The sequence below is a fragment of the Lycium ferocissimum genome, chromosome 10, assembly GCF_029784015.1.
Source record: "Lycium ferocissimum isolate CSIRO_LF1 chromosome 10, AGI_CSIRO_Lferr_CH_V1, whole genome shotgun sequence".
NCBI lineage: Eukaryota > Viridiplantae > Streptophyta > Magnoliopsida > Solanales > Solanaceae > Lycium > Lycium ferocissimum.
Window position 1 is genome coordinate 13,813,966 of NC_081351.1, and position 9,889 is coordinate 13,823,854.

The following is a 9,889-nucleotide window of genomic DNA, read 5'->3' on the forward strand; positions in this document are numbered from 1 at the left end:
TCCTTATTTTTCTTTTTGCCGATTTTTCCCAAAAGGTTTCCAAGGTTTATTAATTTTTTTTTTGGGAAAATGACCGAGCCCCGGGAGAGCGTTTACGTATCCCGTTTGGGGAAGGGGGTCGAAACGTATTTCGGAAAATATTTTGGGAAATTTTTTCTGGTGAGACCGAACTCAAAAGAGCGCCTACATAGCCCAAATGGGAATCAAGTCATAACGTAGTTCAAAATATATAATTTTGGATTTTTGGTTTAAAGCGACCGAGCTTGGAAAAGCGCATACGTATCCCCTTATAAGTATAGGGCATCAGGTCCTCGCGTAGTTCGTACATGTTTTTAGATTTGGTTTTTCAAAAAAATAAAACAAAATTATAAGCAAAGGAAATGCAATTAAAGCAACATAAACTGTAAAACTCTGAATCTTCGTAGTTTCCTTCTTCTTCACATGTAGAATATCTTGATGGCATCCGAATTTATTGCTCTTGGCTACTCTTGACCATCCACCCTGCCAAGTACCATGCCTCCTCCCCGACAAGACCTTTCGCACCACATGTGGCCCCCGCCACTGGCGAAAAACTTTCCTTTATATTCTTCTTGGTTTGGGAATATTCGCTTGAGCACTAATTGCCTCGATATGAAAACCCTCGTTCTCACATGCGTGTGAAAGCGCCATTCTTTGTCAGTGTACAACGGGACCATGGAAAATAGCAATCATTCACTTTTCATCTATTAAAGCCAGTTGTTCATACCTCTTATGGACCCATTCTGCATCGTCTAAGTTGCCTTCTCTGTACATTCGAAGGTGGGGATTTCTTACTGATGGTATTACCGTGTTGTCATACACCAACAGCGTACGGGGCCCCAAATAGGTTCGGCAATAGTGTGATATCCCAACAATGCATAAGGCAGTTGTTCATGCCACTTTGTAGTTATCAATCATCTTTATGTTTTTGTTAGCGACTTCTACAGCCCTATTCATTTGTGGTCAGTATGCGGTTGAATTTTGGTGAGTGATTCAGAATCACAAGACACATTTCTTTCATCAAGTATTCTTCAGTGTTAGGCCCCATTGTTCCGTTATGATTGGATTCGGGATACCAACCATGATATAATGTTATTACAAAGACAAAACCGTGACTACTTCTTTGTTACCGATGAATAAGATGTCGTCTCCCGCCCTCGTGAAGTAGTACATGGCGACCAAAATGAAATGGTGTTTTTTTGACTCAGCTTGGTCCTATGACATCTATGTCCCAAGTGGCGAACGGCCAAGGCGACGTCATAGCTGTTATACCCCGCATTTTCAGAGCATGAGTATGACATGTACCTCACCGTAGTAATGGAGTGTCGGAGACGTCCCATGATGTTTTAAAAGGCACAAGCCATGGAAAGTACGTAACAACAAAGAAAAAGGCACTACGATCCGTAAGTCGTAATCGGGGAAAGAAAGTATTTTGAACCCGAGAACATGGCCATTATTAGTACAATAATTGATAAATATCATGGCGGAGAGTTTTGAAATATTTCGATCGAGCTAATTGAAGAAAATAAGTTCGACGAAATTTGAGAAATGGGCGACGGATTTTTAGTCAACTTTGAAGGCGCATATCTCCTAGTATATACGCAGCTTTTAAGAGCCTAAAATGAAGTTTCGTCGAGTCTAGTTTGTACGGCAACAAACCGTTCGTCGGAGAGGGGACATCGAGTAGAGAATTATAGACGTTACAAATCGAGCCGATGAAGCAGAAACAAAATCGCAATGTATCCGCAATGGCGCTACGCATCGCGCGCATCAGAAGCATAAAGGACGCCGCCGCCCCTATATAAAGGGTTAAAATCTCACTTTTTCATCCAAAAATTTAGAAAATTAAGCAACAAAGGGAGCATTATACATCACAAAAAATTGAGGATTTTGAGTGAAATTTCAAGAACGAACGGCATCAATCGAGGTCCGGGCAACCCGTAGTCGCGAATATAATTTCGTTTAGTGCCGGGTGCTTGGGAACAAGAAATGATGAAGATTTGGCTACCTTCATAAAACAAGGTATGTGAATCCTCAAATCCCTCTATCAAGTTTGATTAAGGGATATTTGAAAGAATAAAGATTATAGTTGTTGTGTTGATGTTATTGGATTATGGATTGATCGGGTTGAAGAGAAATTTAGATGAAAATACATATATTTATCTTGTAGGATGTTGAGGATGTTGCTATTGATGTTGTTAGTATTAATTTTACTTCCTTACGGAAATAAAGTTATTAATTAGTCGTATCCCAAGCTGGTTGGGAAATTTAGAAAACAAGAAGTGGCTGTTTTACGGCATACGTTGGTGTTGGAAATGATGTTATTGCTATTGGTTTTGTTGTTGATGTTGTTGGTTGTTGAATTGGAATCTCTGGCTAGGCATATAAACAAAGGTGCTGCCCGAATTTCGACGGAATCTAAAAGGACTTTCATTAAGTGTTTAAGACGAGCGTATGACGATGACCCTAATGATATTATGAATGGTTCTATACGTAGATTGGCGAGGTCGCGAATAATTCTGCGCGAGTTGCAAGACAGGAAATAAGTTGGAAGTCGAGAATTTGTCTTCCTGTATGTTAAGGCTCGTCCCTTTCTTTCAAAGGCATGATCTTAGGTTAGGATTTCATAATGTTTCCATATTTTCCTTGTTATCCAAAGTTACTAAGTCTAAGATTCCGAGGCATGATTTCCTTCCTGATAATCCATAAATGTTTTCCAAAATATTCATATCTTCCAAACCAAAGGTTGTGATTATGTGAGCCCTTATGATGGCAACGATGGAAATGTTTTTCAATAACAATGATGATGTCAAAGATGAGAATGTATTATGATGAAAATCGATGAGAATGATTTCATGTTTAAAGGTTCCAAGTTTATGTTTTCGATGACGGCTTTGAGAACGTTAAACTATTTCTGATGTCTCAATTTTGTTCATGGAAGATGACTATTTCTTTTAAGATTCCAAAAGTACACGGACTTGATGCCCTATGAGATTTATGGTCTTATTCTACGTTTTCTCTTAGTTCTATTCTCCATTGATAGTCTCACCTTAAATTAATTTGTTTCCTTCAAGGTGACAAAGCGACGATAATTATTCTTATAATATAATCGGAGGTTACCGACCTTACGTCACTCCGATGTTTCGTGGGTTTTGATTGGGCTCTTATGTATGTTTTATATATATGTATGTATCTTCTCACACGCGCCGCGCTATAGTCGGTCGGGGCAGCACGTAGACGTGCACACCACCGTAAATAAGTATGTTATGATATCGCTTCGACGCGGGAGGCTCCGGGACGTTGTGCTAACGATGATAACACCGAGCCTTAAATGGCCGGGCATGATACTACTTATATATCACACACCCAGCCTTTATATGGCGGCATGTTACTTTCACACCGAGCCTTTATGGCCGGGCATGTTACTATGTATACGTATGAAATGTTTTTTAAAAAGGCTACATGCATGACATCCGCCTTGAGGCATCCGATGTTCGTGTTATCTCTCTTACTATCACTGTTACTTTTCATATCTATATTATGATATTATTCATGCTCTTACATACTCGGCGCACATTATTCGACCGACGTCCCTTCTTGTGGACGCTCGCGTTTCATGCCACGCAGTGTGCATACGGGATTTAGTGAGTGATATAAAGAAGATGTTCTTAGCCGATCAAGCAGCCCCATTTCTTTCCTGAAAGGTCACGAGTCGCAGTATCCATGTCATGGTATAATGCTTTATGATAGAGACTTTTGCAGATAGAGTCACGTATATAGTATGTCGGGGGGGGCTTTGGTGTGTCGGCCCGTAAGCCGATGTATTATCATGCATTACTTGCTGTATTTCATATGATTGCGTATCTTATTTGACTTGATAAAGACTTTAAAGAATGTTTTTCCAAAACTTTCATCATGCATTTCATTCCATGCTTTAAGGGCCCAACGAGACTATGAGTATAACAAGAACTAGTGGGTCTGGTCGGCAAGGGTGGCCGTAGTGTTCATCATGCCCCATCGACCTGGTGTGACAATAGCATTTAGTTCGTCTCTGAGGGACCTTTTATTAAGTCTCCATGAATTTGACACTCTGTGGCATTTCGACGAATTTGCTGGCAATCGTTTTCCATGGTCATCCAAAGAATAACCGTCTTTAAGATTTTCTTGCTAGTATGAACCCATTCATGTGAGTCCCCGAGTTCCAAAGATGTACTTCTTCAATCAATCTTGTAGCTTCGACAGAGTCAACATCTGAGCAATCCCAAATTCGGGGTTCTTTTGTACAGGATGTTCTTGTTGAGAAAGAAACCATTCGCCAACTTCCTGATAGTCTTCTTCTGATTGACGATGATTCCATCGGGATATTCTCCTTTTTCCAAGAACATTTTAATGTCAACATACCAAGGTTTTCCATCAGTCTCTGCTTCTACAAAAGCACAGTAAGCCGGTTGATCTCTGATTTCAACTTTCACAGGATCGATGTATCTACTATAGAGATGCTGAATGCTATTGTTGACAATTCATCTGCAAACTCATTTTGGGTTCTTGGTATATGCTTGAACTTGACTTCTTGGAATCGATCTGCCAATCTTTGCACAAGTCCGACATACAGTCTGATCTTCTCGTTTTTAGTGGCCCACTCTCCTCGAACTTGATGAATCAAGAAATCCAAATTGCCAATTACCTGAAGGTTTTGCACATCCACGTCAAGGGCCAAACGTAGACCCAAAATACATGTTTCGTATTCAGCCATGTTGTTGGTGCAACTGAAGCTTAACTTGGTGGCCACTGGATAATATTGTCCCGAGTCCAAACCAAAAATGGTCTCCGATTCGATCCTTTTAAAATTGACCGCTCTATTAAATTATACTTTCCAGCCTAAGTCATCTTCATTTTCTTCGCCCTCAATTGTCATTACTTCTTCATTCGGGAAGTAAGTCCACAGAGATATGGGATTGTTATCTACTAAGCTTCCGCGCAAGAAATCACGAACGCTGCCCCTTTAACTCGCTTTTATGTGACGTATTAAATGTTGAACTCGCTTAATAGCATTTGCCATTTGGCCAACTTCCCTATCGGCATTGGCTGGCGAAAGATGTACCTTAGGGGGTCCATTCTTGAGATTAGATGAGTTGTGTATATAGCCATATAATGTCTTAATTTCTGAGATAACTATGTTAGAGCGCAACACGTCTTTTACACTAAGGAATATCTAGATTCATTGGTGTGAACTTCTTACCGATGTGTAATAGATGCCTCTCCTTCTTGCTCGTTTTGTCATTTTATGCCAATATGCACCCAAAAGCATTTTCGACATCGACATGTACAATAGAAGGACTTCCCGCCTTTGGAGAGACCAAAACAAAGTGATTTGACAGGTATCTTTTAATTGTGTCAAAGGCTTTCTGACAGTCTTCCGTCCATTTAGTTTGAGCATCTTTCTTGAGGAGTTTGAGAATTGGTTCTATGATTACTATGGACTGGACGATGAAGCACCCAATGTAATTCAACCTTCCTAAGAAACTCATGACCTCTTTCTTTGTTCTTAGGGGTGGGAGTCCTTGAATTGCTTTGATTTTTGTGGGATCCAGCTCAATACCGCGACGACTGACTATGAATCCTAGTAATTGTCCAGCAGCACTCTAAATGCGCATTTCGCAGGATTCAACTTCAAATCATACTTACGGAGTCTGTCAAAGAATTTTCTTAAATGTCTGGCGGTCTTCCCCACTTAGAGATTTGACAACGAATGGCATCCACATACACCTCAATCTCTCTATGCCTATATCATGAAAGATAGCGTTCGTCGCCTCATATAGGTAGCACCGGGCATTCTGCATTCAAAGGCATTATCCGATAATGATACACTCCCCATGGTGTGATGAATGCCGTCTCTTGAGCATCTTCTTCATCCATCGCAGCCGATGATACCGTGTAACAATCCATAAAATATTGCACCTCGTTTGGCGCAATTATCAATGAGTATGTGAAAGTTCGGGGAGGGGAAATTATCCTTTGGGCTAGTGCGGTTAAGATCATGATAGTCTATACAAATCCTTATTTTCCCATCTTTCTTTGGTACTAGGACTATGTTTTCTAACCATGTCGGATACAATGTCACCTCAACCACTCCCGACTGAATATGTTTCTCTACTTCTTCTTTAATTTGGATGATGACATCAGGCTTTGGCTGCCTGATTTTCTATTTTGTCGGATCCTTTAAGGATCGGAAATCTATGGGCAACAATGTTCGTACTCAAACCCGGCATATCGGCATATGACTACAAAACATCTTCATACTCTTTCAAAAAACTCCGATACCCTTCTTTCAATTTCTATCAAATGCACACTTATTCTAGTTTCCCGAACCAACCTTCATCTCCTAGATTAATCGCCTGCTTTTCTCTAGGTTCTGGCACGTTCTCCCTCGTATCTTCTTCGACATCTATCAACCCTCTCCGGCTCGCCATTCTTCTGATCGTTGTCTTGTTCGTCGTCGTTTTTACTTGTTTCGTAACATGTCATGACATTATTTGTGGCCTCTGTATTATTACTGTAAAACAAAATAACACGGTTATTAATCAGGTAAAAGAAATTTTAAATACGTATTTATACATAATTGTATATATGTTTATATGGGTAAAGTAAAGCAATTTTGTCTTATTGTAAACTTTGAGGCATCATTGAGATTTTAAAAGAGCGATACAAACTGTGGTCCTGACTCGGAATGGAACACCGAGCCATTTCCGTTATTAAACAACACATAATAAGCAAATACATGAAAAGGCGCATGTGCTCGGCCTCAAAGCCAACTTTCGTCCTTTTTTCTGAAAACGAGCATTCTTTCTACTGCAGAGTGAGCAACGGGGTAGAAGTCCATCCACTTGTTGTTTTTCCTGGTTCAGGTCGACGAATCTCCAATGCTTCGAAGCATTCTTCAATCGACGTGGCTGCGCATTCTTCTTCCCAAAACAACGTCCTTAAAACCTCTTCTCGGATTCGCCGTTGTGACTCAATGGGCATGCCGTGAAGGATCGGTATAGATGAGGGAATGACTTTTTCATTTCAACAGACCTCTTAGTCCATACTTAGCTTCTTCCTCTTCTGCCTCACATGGCTCGTATCCAACCTCGAATCGATATTTCCCATTTTTAATACTCACTGGTTCTTTGATTCCTTGTAAGTTCTTTTCCAGACCTTTCCTGGGCTCAAAACCGCTCCTTATCATAGTCGTAGCAACCATTTTGTAGGCCAAAGGGCATAGAGATATCCTCATCATCTCCCTTACGATCTATCATGGCTAGTTCGACAAGGAAAATTAGCACCAACTGGTGATTTCTCTATGACCGATACAAAATTGTCTGGGTAGTTGTGAATACTTCCTTTACCATGAATCACGACTTCTTGGTCATCCCATATGAATTTGAAAGAATGGTGCAACGAAGATGCCACGACTCCAGCGGCGTGCAACCATGGTTGTCCTAATAATAAGTTGCAGCTTGTTTTAATATCCATGATAACGAACTCCACCACGAACTCTACGGGACCTATTCGTATGTGTAGGTCTATTTCCCCAATTGGGTCGCTGGTTTCGCCATCGTAAACTTTTACATTTGTTCGGCTTTGGCGGATTTTGCCGACATCATACCCAAGTTGTTTCAAGGTCGTCACAGGGCATACATTCAACCCGGCCCCTCCGTCAATCAAAGACTTGAGGGATAATCTTGCTGTGGCATTTGACTGTTATATGCAAGGCCTTATTGTGGGTCTTACCTTTCTTGGCAATTCATCATCAGAAAACGATAGCCCATGCGCTCGTACAACATATCCCGCAATCTCGACCAATGTTTCACTTGTAGTGCCGGCGGGCACCTGGACTTCATCTAAGTCTTTCATCAAGGTTAAGAGATGCTGAGACGAACTGAGTAATAATGACATTATTGATATCATGTCAGGAGTCTTATGCAGGTGCTCAACGATCGAATAATCGTTGACTGCATTTGCCTCTAGAAGTTTTCGGCTTTGCCTTCGTTGATTGGTCTTTTTTTAGGTTTTCGCGACGTAGCGCCTTTCCAATGTGCTCTTTCCGGAGCATAACATCTTCCGACCTGGTCATATCCCGAACCACAAATGCTATCTTCTTTCCTTTATCGACCATTTTCGCATGCGGTGGTTTGATCACAAAGGGTGCATTCTCAACTGGTCTTGATGTTTTGAGTATGAATGGCTCGCTCTGAATTTGGGCGACTGTTGAGGGATATTTGAGCACGAAGGGCTCTTTCTTGGTTGTAGCAGATGTCTTAGATTTCTTTGCCAAAGGGTTTAACACTTCTTTTCGCTCTTGTAAAGACAACAAGGCGGCAATGCTTTCCAACCCTTCAATATCTGGACGAATTATCGTAGGACTCTCTTCCCATTCATTGCCTCTTTCTATGATATGAATTTGGTTCCCACCATATTTCGAAAAAGTATTTGTGTCCATATTTAGAGGTGTTGGTTCCAGGATAAGCTCATGATTGCCAATCATGTCTCGCAGATTCTGTGCTTTAACTTTTTTGGAAATATTCAACATGGGCCAACTTGTTGTAACGACAGGCGCAATCCGGCCCGTCACACCACGATCCATGGGATTAGTAGGTTTTTGGTGGAACAACATTCATTCGCCCGGCGTCTCTTAGTTTGGCAAACAAACTAGCCCTTGATTCGGTAAAGGAGTGAATACACTCATAGGTTTTTCGGGGGCGCCTCATAGTTTGCAGGTGGAGGCCGGTTTTGGAAAGTCCGATTTTTGCGAGAGCTTGGGTTATTAGGTGCTGGCATTCGATAATTTGGTTGTGGAGCTCGATTGCTAGGTGCTAGGATTTGATAATTTGGTTGTGGATCTTGGTAGCTAGGTTGTGCGTAGCATATAGACATTGGGCTATACTGGGGTAAAGTGGTTATATAGTTGGTTGATGGAGGTGACTGGTAGTTATCTTAAATCTTGTGGGTTATCTCATTTCCTCGGCTTTTTGCGCTAGTAGTCCTAGAAACATAGGCTTAATTTAGAATTCCCCGTCTTTAGAGAAAAAAACAAGAGAAACAAGAGAATTTGTATGGCTATATCTTCTCTCTTCTTTTTGCCACCTGTTACACCGTACGCACCCGATCCGTTTAGTACACTAACAATCCCCGGCCTTTCGAGGCCATCTTCAATATCTTCCCAACGGCGACTAAATCTGCAAAGGAACTCCCTTTCATAGTTATTATTTTATCAAAACAGTTAGCTTTCTGGTATCGTATAAATGCAACTACCAGCCTCAGCTTCAGTCATAGGTAGTTGCACACGTGTCGCTTTGTCTCGCCAGAGACTGGCATATTCTCTGTAGGTTACAGTCGATTTCTGATGAATTTTCTCCAACGAGAAGCGATCAGGCATATTTTCCATATTGATGTGGAATCTTTCCATGAATGAACTTGCCAGTTCTTCCCATGTCTTCCATCAACTGATGTCTTGTAAGATAAACCATTCCATGGATGTTCCTAATAAACTTCGACTGAAAAACCTCATGAGCAAATCTTCATTTCCACCGTTTCCAACCAACTGGTCGCAATAGGCTCTTAAGTGGGCTCTGGGATTGCCTGACCCATTGAAATGGTCGAATTTGGGAATTTTGAAGCCTTCTGGTAGACCCAGGTCCGGATGTATGCACAAATCAGAGTATCTTAGCCCTTCTTTCTTTTTAGAGCCATGTTCTAGTTCAACAATTTTCCTCCCTATCTTCTTCTCGATTTTGTCTATTCTATCCTCAAAGAACATTTCCATGTTCTCCAATTCTAGCGAGAAGTCAATATCAGTGACATGGTCTTGAAAGGTAACATTTGGCTGCAC